The sequence below is a fragment of the Zonotrichia albicollis genome, chromosome 13 (genome assembly GCF_047830755.1).
Source record: "Zonotrichia albicollis isolate bZonAlb1 chromosome 13, bZonAlb1.hap1, whole genome shotgun sequence".
NCBI classification, from domain to species: Eukaryota; Metazoa; Chordata; class Aves; order Passeriformes; family Passerellidae; genus Zonotrichia; species Zonotrichia albicollis.
Genome location: NC_133831.1, coordinates 93,490 through 106,924, shown reverse-complemented (window position 1 = coordinate 106,924; position 13,435 = coordinate 93,490). Strand labels below are relative to the sequence as shown.

Genomic DNA, 13,435 nt, shown 5'->3' with positions numbered 1-13,435 from the left:
TAGAATATAAATTTATGTACAAATTGAGATTGATAAAGATAAATGTATAAGTAAGCAATATACATTAATGTACATTATAAATGCAAATAGGAATATAAAAATCAGACATAAGGATAAAACCTATTTAAATATTGTTTGAAAAAAAGGGTTGGGGTTTTTTTTATTCTTACTGGGTTAGAGGCAGGGTTTTTATTTTAAATGATATGAATGTAGATATTATTGGTATATATTTCTCAATATTGAGATATACAATCAAGATATAAATATAGATATAAACACAAAATATAAGTAAATAGAGATAATAGGAAGAGATGTAATGGAGAATACAAATAACAGCATACGTAAGTATACATTTTAAATGTAAATGTGAATATGGACCTGAAAAACAGAATTTTAAAAAATATTGAAATACAGTTGAGAAGAAAGGGTTTTCTTTTTGGCTTTAACGTGGGTGGAGGCAGGGGTTTTATTTTAAATAATGGAAGTGCTACAGAAGTAAAAATCCTCACACAGAAAGATATAATAAATATATAAAGATCTGAATAAAAATACGAAAAAAAATAGAAGTAATAGGAAGAGTTGTAACATAGAATATAAATTTATAAATAAATGGGAAAATAGAAATGCAAAATCGAACACACATCAGTATAGAATTTAAATATAAATGTGGATCTAAATTTGAAAAATATTATTTAAAAAAAAAATGAAATACAGTTGAAATGAAAGGGGTTTGTATTTGGCATGTATGGGTGGACGCAGGGGTTTTATTTTGAATCCTGCAAGTGTTAGAGAAGTAAAAATCCTAAGAGAAATGTATACTTCCAATGTAAAAATAGGTATATTTCGAGCGGGGCCGAATTGTTCGGTAGAGGCGAAGAGCCGAGTGTGGCCGAACAGAGCCGACTTGAGCCGAAGAGCCGAGTGTGGCCGAAAACAGCCGAGTTTACACCAAGAGCCGATGATAGCCGACTGGAATCGATAGCCGAGGGTAGCCGACACTGGTCGCATTTAGACAATGCGCCGAGTGTGACCGAGTTTAGCCCAAGCGTGCCGAGTTGGGCCGAAGAGCCGAACTGAAACGAGTTTAGACCAAGAGCCGAAGCAAGCCGAATTGAGCCGAGTTTCTTTAAACAGAACCGAAGGACGCCGCAGCGCTCTCCCTGCAGGTCTCCGGATCACACGGCAGGGGGCGCTGTATAAAGTAAGTATAAAATATCAACTCTATAAGAAGGAATAAAAGCTCTATGTCATGTGCAGCAGTAGAAAATTTCAGGCTCCCAGGGAATAAATATTTTTCTTTAAATCATTTTCGTTTTGGAGGTTTTTTTTACTCCCAGGTAGCCCGAAAGTTTCTAGTGCTGCTTTTTTATTCTAAAGCTAGAAAGGAAAACCAAGATCAGAAATAGAAAAAAGGGAAGGGAAGGAAAGGAAAGGAATCAGGACCACAAGAGGGAAGGGAAGGGGTGAAAAGCAGAGTGAAAAAGGAAAAAAGAGTTGGAGCGAAAAAGAGAGGGCATTCGGGAGGAGCGTTGCTGCCTCAGGTCCTTCCCCGCCCTGGGGCGAAGGACCCGTTTGATGCCCGGGAGGGACTGCAGCTCCCGGTGGCGGAGGACGGAGCAGTGGCTGTCAGCCCGAGACTACAACTCCCGGCAGGCCCTGCTGCCGGCGAGGCGTGTGACGCAACGGCTGACGCGGCGCATGAGTGGCTGGCGTGCCAGGCGGCCGCGCCGGGCTGTGCGCGGGACGGCGCCGCGGCGGCGACGCCGGAGGGGCGAAACCTCCGTCTGGCCGCCCGCACGGAGCTGAGCAGCGCGGAAGGGGCGTCGGTCCGGTTCTTCGGCCTTACGCAGCGGTAGCGATGGCGGAGGGCGAGGCGGTGCTTTGCTGCCGCGGGCCGGGAGCTGCAGGAGCCGCCCCGGGCGAGCGGCGCCGGTCGCTCCCGCGGTCCCGGTGGGGCGGCTGCCCTCAGGCTGGCGGAGGCGCAGCAGCCGCCGAGCTGCAGCCGTCCCCCTCGGGCTGCTGCCGGTGCTGCGGGCGGAGGCGGCTCCGCCGCGTGTTGGGCGTTGCGAGCAGAGAGCGCTGCGATATCGCCGGAATGACTGGGCTGCTGCCTGCGCTAGTGCTCGAGGCTCTTTCTGCCATGCAAACGGATGGAGCGGCGCTGAGCGGTAAAGCCAGAGATGGCCGGGAGAATGCCCAGCGCAGGGAGCAGGCGGGCTGTATCCTTCCGATGGCACAGGTGCGATCTGCAAACTCATCCCCTTCTGCCCCTGCCCTCCCGAGCCCCAGAGAAAGTGCTTTCCAGCATTGTCGGGCTTCTGAAAGACAAAACTTGTGATTTGACACTAGCATCCAGAAAAGGTTTCTGTCTAGATTAGCAAATGCCTAAATTGTTCTTGGTTACATCCCATGACCGGTTTTAGGCAGTGACTTTATACTGCTTTTAGGATTTTCTTGTACCAAGGTGAGAAAATAGGCAGGTCTGATAGTGGTTTCACTTTTTTTCTACTTCACGTTCCATGAGATTCTTTTATCCAAGCACTTGTTTTAAAACTGTACTGTAGGCGTTTATGGTTCACTTTTTTTTTCTTTGCAGCACCCGTGACTTTTTTTTTTTCTGTAAATTGGGAGTAAATATAGCTGAGTAAAATGACCTTGGTTTTCTTCTTTCTTTTTCAACTGAGTTGTTTTTATTAAAAATCCTATTTGAATATGTAGAAAAAGTGGGTGTGTCCTGTAATATATCCTAGCTTTTCTTGTTTACAGGGTACTCAGAAAATATGTCTCCCTTAGAGTCCCACAGAAACGTTCTCAGTGCGATCTCTGTCAAGGTATGCATTTACAAATAAGTGATCCCTTTAGATATTTGACTGTGTACCTTTTCCTGTAATTCAGAGCTTGCGTTCCGTGGCTTTTATGATAAACCTATAAAACATGTAAAAATGGTTTTGCACGTCTTAATTGTTGCAGGCAGCACTAAGTGGATTTAGAGCCTGTTCTTGACCAGACAAAGGGAAAAAGTGTGACTTTGATGCTGAACTTGTCATTTTTCATTGGACTTGTCTTTAATTATTCAGGAATAGAGAGAACTAGAAAAAGAGAGAAATAGAATTGGTTATTGAGCACTCCTCAAATGCTCACCGTGATTCAGTGCAGAGCCGAAGTGAAGGGTGATGGAACAGAGCTCTGTGCTTTAGAAGGAAATAAATTTAAACCTGACCTCCACACAGTGTCTCACTAACTTCTGTTGTTTTAAAATACCAAATACGTTTAGGAAGTGTTGGAAGTTAGTATTTTGGGAAAGAAATGGCAGTTCCACAGAACATTGCATTTAACAGAGGCTCTCAGAACGATTCATGTTGTAACTGCTGTCACTGCAATCGGTTGGTGGTTCAGCCTTGAAATGTGCACTTGCCCTTCTATAAAGCACTGTTTTGTTTGCCTTTCAGTGCTATGAGTCTTGATAAATTGGAGAAGAGCCCAAGAGAAATTTTTCCTCCCTTGATATAAAAGGTAGGAAGTGACTTTTTTTGGTTTGGTTCTTTTTCTTTATTATTTTCTGGAAATAAAAGTAATTAAGTATAGGTACGACTGGTTTGTTTCTTCCAGTAGCAGGTGATAATAATAGTAGTAGTAATAGTAAAAATAATAATAGAAATAATAATAATAGTAACGTAATACTACTTAAACTGTCTTTATCCATTGAACTGGCCATTTCAAATCAAAACTTGTAAACACAAATCAAACCATCATCCTTGTAGAATCTTTCACAGCAGTGGGCTAAAGATCCTGGTTTTGTTGACAGGATTTATCGGTTCTGGAAGAACAAGAGGGAAGTCCAAGCCTAACTACTTCTAGCTCACAGACCCGCCCAGTGAATACAGCTTTGTATTTTGATGGGCTTGTGATGACTTTGAAATCGATTGCTCATTACAGTAAAAAAAAAAAAAAAAGTTTTTTTGAACGTGACAGCAGAAATAACTTTCAGTACCAACTTAATAATAATAGATCACCAATTTAAGTTAAAAATTCATGCTATACTATCAAAATTTAAAGGTAAAATATTATGTATCAGGTGATGGTATAAAGTGTATGTTCTAATGTGTAGGATGTATGCAAAGATACATACATACCTGAAAGTCCTTAGAGGAAACAAATTTTTATGTCTGCTGTTTGACTGTTTATCATACAATATTTGGTTTTATTTCCCAGGGATCGGTGAATTTTAACTTTGGAGTCCTCTATGCTAAGGATGCTCGGCTTACAGATGATGAAATGTTCAGTAATGGTGAGTTTGTCACCTTCTCTTTAATTGCTATGCTGATCTGAATAAGAAAAAAACAAAAGCAAGAGAAAAAAAAAGGATGGTTTATTATTTTTTACACTGTTATGTTTGTTTCCTCAGTATTTGCTGCAGCTCTGCTTACCCAAACTTTGGGTTCCTTCTGTCCCACTGGGAGTCGCCCGATTTGGTTGCATCTGGTGAAATTCACCCTGAGACCTTGGAGAACCAGCTCAAACTACGTGAGAGCCATTTGCAGTTCTCTGCAGACACCTGGAGAATGGGTGATGCTTCTGAGGATCTGGCAAGTGTACTTCTATCAAAACTCAGTCTGTGAAATTTCTGGGGAAAACCCTTCTGTGTACCGAAGGGTTCAAACTCTGGTGAGGATCCAGTTATCAGGTGCTCACCTGCATGGTTCCAGCTCTTAAAGTGAACACTTGTACTCTTGCCCTGTAGTTTATATCAACTGTATTTTTGTTATTTTGCAAGATTTCACGGCTTTGCAAAATATTGTGCATTTGACTCTTTGGAACCTGTCAGATCGTTCTTTGGTGCAGCACCACCTCATGGGACACTTGGCTGCTGTCCTGAAGGGGTTGGTCGTAAATCCTGGAGGGTTTATAAGTCTTCTGTCCCCAGGGAGGTATCGTGCTTTGTTTGCTTTTGTTCTGTTTGTTAGGCGCTGCTTCTCACTGGAAGTATGAATTTCAAACTACCCTGTTCTTTTTTTAACTGTTTTCCTGGTTCTCTCCCTACGGCAGGGAAAGACTCTCGTGTCCTTGTCGTCAGGCTCGGTGCTGTCCAAGAAGATACAGAGACTAAAAAAATCATAAGAAGCAAAATATGACTGCAGGGAAAACAAGCTGGAGAGAACAAAAGGTGGTATTGTTATCCTTACCCTCTATTAGAAACATCCACTGTGCTTTGATGCTGGTAGCTGCCAGGGGCTTGTCAGCTCTTTGTAGGCAGGTGTGGGTGTTCACTTGTAGGTTTTTTCTCTGGACAAGTCAATTCAATCTTTGCTAAGCTTATATTTGCAGATTACTCTCTAGCACAGTCCAGCATGACATTTTTGAATGTTGTAAAAATACCATGTTACTTGGAAATTGCTAATGATGAGAAGCCTTAGGGAAAAAGAAGATTTCAGGGTTGGAAGATGTGAGAAGAATTTTGTGGGGATGTTAGACTGAAATAAAGCGCACTTGAAGCTGGACTGGCACGCTGGCAGATCCCCTATTAAAGAGTAGTGCTTAAATTAACCTGGGAGTTGCCCATTGTTTCTGTAGAAATCAATGTTTCCTGGTCTTCAGAAGTAAGCTGTTTTGAAAAGCTGGAAGGTGCAGTATAGTGACAATCCGTGTGCTTTGGATTAAAAGCAGATTTCAGAAGGGTGACAGGCTTTTGTCTTTTCCTAGAAGTCAATGTAATCCTATCGAGGAGTTTTTAATTCTGTGTTGCCATGTCATCCCTCAGAGCCCTGTCGTACTAATCGTCATACAGATGCAAAACAAAAAATCAGACCCTGTCCCAGCCACTTAGAGCCCAGAACACGATTTCCTCGGGCTGCCATTTGCGTGCCATCGGTACTCACCGCGGAAGCGAGCCGGGGATGTTGCAGCTGTTGGGAACAAACCGCTTCTCGTCACACAGAAATGGAATTCGGACGACGCCTCGGCCAGCCCCTCTCTGCCGTCGTCTCCTGAATCTGCAGCAGAGCAGTTCCAGTCCGTCCGGGTACGTGTAATCCAGCTCCTGACGATCTGAGCACACGGAGCAGCGCTCAGCTGCCGTGGGGGGCTCAGGGAAGGCAGAGTGTGCATTGTCATCTTCCTGAACCTACGGACAAATCAAAGTGAGAAGCCACAGGTTGGAAATGAGTCGCATATATGCTAAATAAAACTTGCAGATTTATTTAAGAATTGTTTCTGCTTGTTCTTTTTTGTGCTTCTGTGCTTAGAAAACATCCCTATAAAATCAGTTCAGTTCATCAGTTGAACCTTTGTTTGCAGACCCTCACTGAGCAGAATTTGTTGCAGACTCAGTGCACGCTGCGCTGGAGTGTGAGGAGCTCAGTGCACTGCCAGGAGTGTGAGGAGCTCATGTGTGCTACTTTTTGCTTTAGGACGCTCTAAGGTATTTATTCCTTTTGGGATACATGATGAGAATTCCCAAGAGAGGTAGTTATAAGGTATGACATCGGGAAAAAAGCCTGTGTGGTTGGAATGTTGTTGCTGTCAAAAGTTAATTTTTTCTTAGCCAGTAGTTAGCTTTTTGCTTTATTTTTGTGGCATCAGTATTTTATTGTTTAAAAAATTGCTTCAAAATAACTTCAGTGGTCGACCAGCAGTACCTAGTTCAGATTTGCCTATTTGCTTGTAGCTAAAATGTTCACACCTTGTTTATCCTTCTATTTAAGAAACTGCTGCCCAGCCAACTAATAACTGAATATCTATCTGTCTGGGACATGGGGACAGGATTTAGGTAATGTCTTTTTTCCAGAAAAAAGTTCCAGTGTAGTTTCTAAACAGAGGAAAAGAGCGTGAAAACTCGGGGCTCTGATGCCATTGGGGCACCCCAAGGTCCCCAGGAGAGGGAGCCCCACTGGGGTGCAGGAGCAGGTGTGTTCTCATGTAATATAGAATAAATTATAAATATAAATAGGAAAATTATAAATGTAAAATATTTTTTAAATAGTTAAATAAAGCGGGGGTTTATTTGTCAATAGGCAGTGTTTTGATTATCCAAATTATAAGTACAAATCATATAAAGGTAGAAATCTAAGTATAGATATATGTCATAAATACATATAAAGTTTAAAAACAGAAGAAAATATTAGTTGTAGCAGTAGATATGATACATAATACGAATAATAATAATTTAAATACATTTCTAGAATTTTAAATATATTAGATCTAATTATTAATATAATGCATCAAAAGAAACTATAAATATGAATGTGAATATTATTATAGAAAGTATAAAAATATTTCAATCTCGTTTAAAAGAAGGTGGATTTTTGTATTTATTTGGTTAGCGACGAGGTTTTTATTTTGAATAATAGAAGTATTATAGAAGTATAAATCTAAATATAAAAATATACAATCTATAGAGAAAGATATTTGTAAAAACACGAGCGAACGACGCCTCCTTCGGCCGAATGGAACGAGCTCAGCCGAAGCAAGGCGAGACCGGCCGAACCTGACGGCCTCGAGCGAACCGAGGCCAGGCTTGCGAGGCTGCCTGAACGGAGCCGAGCTCAGGCGAACCGAGCCCGCTGCTCTCGTGCGCGCTAATTAGCGCGAGTGCGGTCACCGCCTAAAGAGCCCCTGTGCCGCCCCGCGCTCCCGGTCGTGTCCGTGCGATGGGCGGGCCGCCGGCGGGACGCGGCAGCAGGAGAGCCCCGAGCCGGGCGCGTTTAACGTGAGGCGGCGCCGCTTGCCCGCCCTCAGGGAGCCGAGCCGAGCCGAGGCGCGCCGAACGCATAGAGAGCGGCTCCGAGTTCGGCCGAAGCGAGCCGAGCACACAGAGCGACTCCGAGTTCGGCCGAAGCGAGCCGAGGCGCGCCGAAGAGGCGAATGCAGCCGAATGCGGCCGAAGAGAGCCGAGTTTAGCCACAGAGCCGATTCGAGCCGAGTGTCTCCGGAGCGAGCCGAGCTCCGCCGAGCGCAGCATCCCGGGCAGGGCGAGGCGCCGGGCCGGGCTCGGGGTGCAGCCGGGGCTCTGTGAGGCTTCCCCGCCTGTCTCTCTCTCTACCCCTCCTTCCTTCTCAACGTATTCGCCTTCTCTCGCTTCCTTTCCCCCATTCTCTCTCCCCCCACAAGCCCGGCTCCTACCTGTCCTGTCCCTAGCCCGCTACTCCCTTCTGTTCCCCCTGTCTCCGTCCTCTGTCCACCCTCCCTCCTCCACCCTCCCTCTTCCCCCTTCCCGGGTTTCCCTTCCCGTGCAGCTTTCCTCCACAGCCCGACCCCCTCGCCGCCCTTTCTCATGCCCTGCTCTCTTCCCGTGCCCCCTTTCCGTCTTCGCCGCGCAGCCGCGGGGCTCGGGGCGCCGGAGAATAAAGGCCCGAGGGCCGGAGCCCGGCGTCCCTCGGCCCTTGCAGGAGTCCCCGCACGGGGCCGGAGGCTCTCGGCGGATCCCCCCGTGCCGGTCAAATGCCCCGCCGGACAGCGCCGGAGCTGCGGCTTTCCCGGCACGGCGCCGAGAGCGGCCCCCGCTCTGTGCCGCGCCGTGCCCGCCGTCTGTGCCGCTCCCTCTCGCTGCCCCTGGCCCGGGACAGCGAGGCTGGGGAGGAACCTCGGCCTTTCTGGGGGCCGCCCCGCTTTCTTGTTGCAGCAGAATCCCTTTCTGCGGGGATGGACGTGTGCAAAGGGCTTGGAGGAAGCGCTGCGCTGCTGTCCGGGGCAGTCGGACTCGTTCTGTGCCTTCTTCGGGGCTCAGGGAAAGGGGGTGAAGACTCGGGGCTCTGATGCCGTTCGGGCACCCCGCGGTCCCCAGGAGCGGGAGCCCCACTGCGGTGCAGGAGCAGGCGGGGGGCGGGCGAGGGGCGTCACGCTGGGGGTCGTGCCCCAGAGGGACCCAAAGCTGCCACCAAATTCAGGGAGGGGTGGGTGTAGAATGCTAAAACCTGTCAAGGTATTCGTTTTTATAGGTCTTGGTAAAGAATAGGAATTTGTCTCTAAATTCATCTGGGGAGAAACCCTCTCTATCCACTCATTGTTTACAGGAATGCAGAAAACTCCGAGTGGAGATGGGTAGCAGTTTTGAAGATACTGCCCTAGCGTTTTTATCTAGGAATGGACCGAGCTGTGCCCCGAAACCATCAGAACAGCTGCAGGAGCTGGAGGCAATAGAAAGGGCTCTCTGGCACCTTCTGCCTCCGTTCTCTGCCAGTCCCCAAATCGTGTCGCAGTCCCGGAAGAGGCGCTTGTCATCCAGAGTGCCAAATAAAGACCTGTAAATTCCCAGCTCTGCCTTGTGTTTCATGTGGTTTTTTTACTTCATATTTATGTCATTACAGAAAGCAAGGAAAGAAGAAATGTGACTGGTTCCCACTATTGTTGTGTGAAGGCTTTTTTAAAAGGCTGGTGTATTTGTATTCTCTTTCTCCACTCCAAGCTTGACTTTTCCCATTTTTCGACGTCTGCTGCATTGGGTGTCCCAAGGGGTCTTAGGAGTTGGCGCTGATCCTGCTTTTTCTGAGGGTTAATCAAAGTGTGCTAGCAGAATGATAGTTTTCTGCACTGGAAAGCTTTCCCTCAATGCCATCAGTGCACGTACGTGTTTGAATTGTGGAACCAGACGGACTAAGGAAAGCCAAGGCCCGTAGCGGATTTCTGTTTGCTCTGTCTGTGAGAAGCGGGCTGTGTGCTGCACAGGGAGAGGCGCTGTTGGAGTGGCATCGGCGCCAGGTGTGAGTGTGAGGATGATGAGGGGCTCGGAGCAGCCCAGGTGTGAGTGTGAGGATGATGAGGGGCTCGGAGCAGCCCAGGTGTGAGTGTGAGGATGATGGGGCTCGGAGCAGCCCAGGTGTGAGTGTGAGGATGATGAGGGCTCGGAGCAGCCCAGGTGTGAGGATGATGGGGCTCGGAGCAGCCCAGGTGTGAGCTGTGAGGATGATGAGGGGGTGGCTCTTGCCGGGGCGAGGCGGTTTTAACGGGGGGAGAGTTTGCCTCTGTACATTTTTGCATGGAGCTGCTGAGTGGAGGGGTTTGTGCCGAGGGACGAATCTTTGTGCCGGGGAGCAGCAGCCGAGCAGGTGAGCCCGTGTGGGTTTGGAGCGGGGAATTTTGTCCTTCCCCTTTGCAATTTCATCTTGCCAGTCCCTCCCCGCTTCCCCAGGAGCAGAAATGGAGCTTATGAGGACGAAAGGGATTAAGGAGAAGGAAGCAGCTCCTCTTCTTTTATTGTCTGCGTTTGAACTGAGGGGATCCCTCTTCACTTGTGGTTTTAAGGGCGTTGATTGCAGGAAAAGCTGCCTTTTCCAGGCTGTTGGGGGTATCCCGGGGGTGACAGGGAATCCCTGCGTTCTATTTGAAGGGGAATGGGAAAAGTATTCTTGTGGTGTTATGGGTTTGGTTTGAAGGCAGCCACCCCATTTTCATCACCCTAGGGTTGAAAAGGAGGGGGCAGCCGTGGTGTCCCTCCTTTTCAAGGCTTTGAATGGAGGTGGAAATGGCCCTTTGCCATCAGTCGAAGGCTTTCATTTGAGGAGCGCCCCTTCTTTTGTGCTCTCGTAGGGGACGAACGTGAAGGGGAGAGGACACTTCTTTGCCCTTGTTGAAGGGAGGCGAGCCCCGCCTGCGGCGTCAGTTTCGGGCTTCGGTTGCGGGAAGCTGCAGCTGTGGCAGCGTTTGCAGGGCTGCAAGGGGGCCGTGCCGCTGCATGGGAGGGCGCTTGTGGTGCCCGCGGCCCGGGCCGGAACGTTGCCGCTCGGGAGCGGCGCTGGCACGGCCCGGGGAGCTGCCGGGGCGCACGGGGGATTTGGCGCGGCCGGGCCGGCCAAGGGCGGCGGTGGCGGAGCCGCGCCGGGCCAGCCAAGGGCGGCAGAGGCGGCGCGGGCGCTGCTGCGGCGGCCCGGGCGGTGCCGGCCGCTCCGGGCGGTCCGGGCGCGGGGCTCGGGCGCCGCCGCCACCCCCGGGCCCGGTGCCGGCCCCGCCGGGCAGGGGCAGCGGGCGCGGCTCTCCGGGCCGGCGCCGGCCCCGCGTGCCGGAGGAGCCGCCGGAGGAGCCGGTCTCCTGGCGGGAGCCGCGCTCCGTCCGGGGCCGGCAGCGAGCGCGGGCTTCGGCTGCTCGCAGTGCTGGGGCGGTGCCGCGGTTCGGAGGCGCTTTTTCGGCATTGATTGCATCGCTGTGTTCGGTTTGCAGCGGGGGTACGCTAAGGGCTACGGTGTTCTTCCTGACTGCTGCGGTTCTCGGTGCCGGTGGGGATGATAAAGGTTCGTTTCGGATTGGGTTTCGTAGTCGGATATGGTTTTTTTGCCGGGGTATTATGTTTAGAAAGGCGTGCAATGGTTTTTACGGGTCGTAGCGCGAAGCAGCGGTTCGGATTTTAATTCTGTTGAGGTGGCTTTTATTGGCGTGAGCGGGTAGTGTTTGTTTCGGTGGGCTTTTGAGGTAGCGTCGTGTCGTTCATAGCAGCGGGTTTTTAATCTCGAGAATTGCATGTGTGTTTATCGTCTTCCAGGGCTTTTATTTATTTGGTTGGTTTGATTGTAGTGTATGTTTTATGGTTGCGGGTAATTTGGGAGACATTGTTTATGGTTACGTTTGTCTTTAGTCTTTGTGTTTGTTTCTAGGTGTTATTTTTATTTTGATAGCTTGAGGCACTATGGGTTTATTCCGTTGGGAATAATATTTTTGTTGAAAATGAAAGGTTATTCGGTGTTGGGGCTTTTTTTGTTGTTGGGTTTTTTTTTATTATTATTTTCGTTGTTGTTGTTGTTCTTTCATGTATTTGATTGTTGTTCATCGGTTTTTTTTTTGGGAATATGGGTATTTATATGGTGGATCTTTTCAAGTAGTATTGAGTAGTTGTTTTCTTAGTTTTTAGTCCTTGAGATTTTTTCTATTTCGTTAAGTAGTTCGTCTGTTATATTTACAGAGGATTGGTTATTCTTTGAGTTAGTGTAGAGGTAGAATTTTGTTTATTTTTTTTTAGTAACCTTCAGGGTCAGTGGCACTGTTTGGAGTTTAGTAGGTTGGTTTGATTTCTTTTTTTAGTAGTTGTTGTAATTTGCTGTGCGTGTTTCTATAGGGTTTTCTTTTATCTTGGTTCCATTTTTCGGATATGATGAGAATTTGTTATTGAAAAGGGCTTTTGAGGTAGCGTTGTGTCGTTCATAGCAGCGGGTTTTTAATCTCGGGAATTGCATGTGTGTTTATCGTCTTCCAGGGCTTTTATTTATTTGGTTTGTTTGATTGTAGTGTATGTTTTATGGTTGCGGGTAATTTGGGAGACATTGTTTATGGTTACGTTTGTCTTTAGGCTTTGTGTTTATTTCTAGGTGTTATTTTTAATTTGATAGCGTGAGACACTATGGGTTTATTCAGTTAGGTATAAATTTTTTGTTGGAAATGAAAGTTTATTCGGTTTTGGGGCTATTTTTGTTGTTGTGGTTTTTTTTTTTTGATTGTTTTTTTGTTGTTGTTCTTTCATGTATTTGATTGTTGTTCATCGGGTTTTTTTTTGGGAATATGGGTATTTATATGGTGGATCTTTTCAAGTAGTATTGAGTAGTTGTTTTCTTAGTTTTTAGTCCTTGAGATTTTTTCTATTTCGTTAAGTAGTTCGTCTGTTATATTTACAGAGGATTGGTTATTCTTTGAGTTAGTGTAGAGGTAGAATTTTGTTTATTTTTTTTTAGTAACCTTCAGGGTCAGTGGCACTGTTTGGAGTTTAGTAGGTTGGTTTGATTTCTTTTTTTAGTAGTTGTTGTAATTTGCTGTGCGTGTTTCTATAGGGTTTTCTTTTATCTTGGTTCCATTTTTCGGATATGATGAGAATTTGTTATTGAAAAGAGTGTTTTGTGGTTTTTTGGCTGGCAGATTTTTGGCTGTTGGAGGTATCTTGATGTTTTTCGAAGATATTGCTGGCAATTCAATGCTCTTTGTATTGTAATTTTATTTAGGAATTGGATTTCTAATGTAATATTATAACTACATTTAAACAAAACAGATGTGTGGAAATGGGAATAAACCTCTCTTGTTTTTATATATTTGATCTTTTTTTAAAATTTTACTTGTAACATAAGTTATTATATATTACAATAAGATATTATCTTTTTTAATTAGAGTATTGTGTATATTTATAGATATGTAGATAGAGAATATAAATATAGACACAACCCAACTCAAATATAAATATAGAAATGTGTTTCAAATATATGCAGGTATACATAAAATTTTTAAATAATTGTAAATATAAAATAACATCAATTGATACTACGCATAATAAAAGTAATACTGTATATGTCTTATTTATTATATTATAGGAAATAGATATAAAATAGATATATCAATTGATGTACTATACTTATAAAACAAATGATAGATATGATAATTATAATTATTAAAGTATTTTTCAAGTAGTTGAAAATAAAGGATGGTTTTGTTTTTCATTTGGCAAAAGCAGGGGTTTTAGTATAAAAATTAT

At 45.9% G+C, this 13,435-nt stretch overlaps 1 long non-coding RNA gene across 1 annotated transcript; it reads left to right on the top strand.

Moving 5' to 3' along the window:
• Positions 1-1,009: 1,009 nt before the first annotated feature.
• LOC141730754 (uncharacterized) lies at positions 1,010-3,484 on the top strand. Its single transcript, XR_012582394.1, has 3 exons — positions 1,010-2,239; positions 2,767-2,831; positions 3,450-3,484. It is a non-coding gene; the product is annotated as an uncharacterized LOC141730754 (long non-coding RNA).
• Positions 3,485-13,435: the final 9,951 nt, after the last annotated feature.